This window comes from Triturus cristatus, chromosome 12, assembly GCF_964204655.1.
Source record: "Triturus cristatus chromosome 12, aTriCri1.1, whole genome shotgun sequence".
Classification (NCBI taxonomy): Eukaryota; Metazoa; Chordata; class Amphibia; order Caudata; family Salamandridae; genus Triturus; species Triturus cristatus.
The window spans coordinates 719,867,706-719,868,831 of record NC_140595.1 but is presented as its reverse complement, the minus strand read 5'-3'; the positions used below and the strand labels follow the sequence as shown (position 1 = coordinate 719,868,831).

The 1,126-nt window shown below is 39.9% G+C and overlaps 1 non-coding gene across 1 annotated transcript; it reads left to right on the top strand.

Annotated features, from left to right (window-relative positions):
• The first annotated feature begins 412 nt into the window (after positions 1-412).
• TRNAS-UGA (transfer RNA serine (anticodon UGA)) lies at positions 413-494 on the top strand. Its single transcript has one exon. It is a non-coding gene; the product is annotated as a tRNA-Ser (tRNA).
• The last annotated feature ends 632 nt before the right edge of the window (positions 495-1,126 follow it).

Below are 1,126 nucleotides of genomic sequence, written 5' to 3'. Positions count from 1 at the left end.
GGTTTCTCTACGGCATTTGGTGAGACAAGTGGGCCTTCTTTTATCTTCCATTCAAGCAATCTTTGATGGACCCATTTATTATAGAGCTCTTCAAGGATTAAAGATAAGGTACTTACAAAGGAGTCACAAATACTCAGAGATGGTAGACTTCTGTAATATGGGTCGTAGACTAAAAGCAGCGCAAAAACAGAGTGCAACAGGGTCCAAAAAATTGAGTGCCACATGAGAGTTTGCATGCAAGCGTATCCTTTTACAGATCCAGAGATATACTCATGCAATTTTTGTTTTTAGGACAGAACGTGCATGATGAAAAAAACATTGTTTTTAAAAAGCGCATTGCAGAATATCAGTACTCTGATGTGGGACAACTTGAATACTTTCAAACAAAATATTTGCATGCAGCTTACAGTAAGTTGTTGTGGCCGAGTGGTTAAGGCGATGGACTTGAAATCCATTGGGGTCTCCCCGCGCAGGTTCGAATCCTGCCGACAACGAGAATCTTGTTATTATCGGCTACAATTTCAGAAGTTAACCTTTAGTATTTCTTCAATTTCAGTTTTATAAATAGGTGGCTTATTTTTGTGTCACTATTGCCTCTCCACATATTTATTATCGCTACCTCTTTCATGTCTTTGCTACATCTCTCTTCCTACTTTAGCACTGGTGTAAACGCTTCAAATTATTATTCCATTGCTCTCTCAATCATACCTGGGCATGCACTTGAAACTTACTTTACCAATAAAAGATGCAAAGAGAGAAATAGAACAAAAGTGCTGGCTGGATTTGGCAAACACACTTCATAAAACTGCATTTTCTTTTTTATTCTCCCCCGTGTTACATGCTGAACCTCTCCCCATGTAATTTCTCTTAATCTGCTGTCCCAGGAAGAGAATTTCATCTACAGGCTCTTTCTGTGTTTTTTTCCTTAGTCTTTCTTTCCCTTTTCTTAGCTGTGTAACTGTTCCTTTACGCTCTCTATTTACGCGCCATTAATCTCATTTGAGCTCCTTGCTCCCGCTCCTGTTTTCTCCAACTCTCATACTGCCAGTTCTCTCTTTCTCTGTGGTTGGTGGCTAAAATCCAGAGCTTTCGAAGCCACGTGGTTTCTGCCTCTTGTTGTCAGACT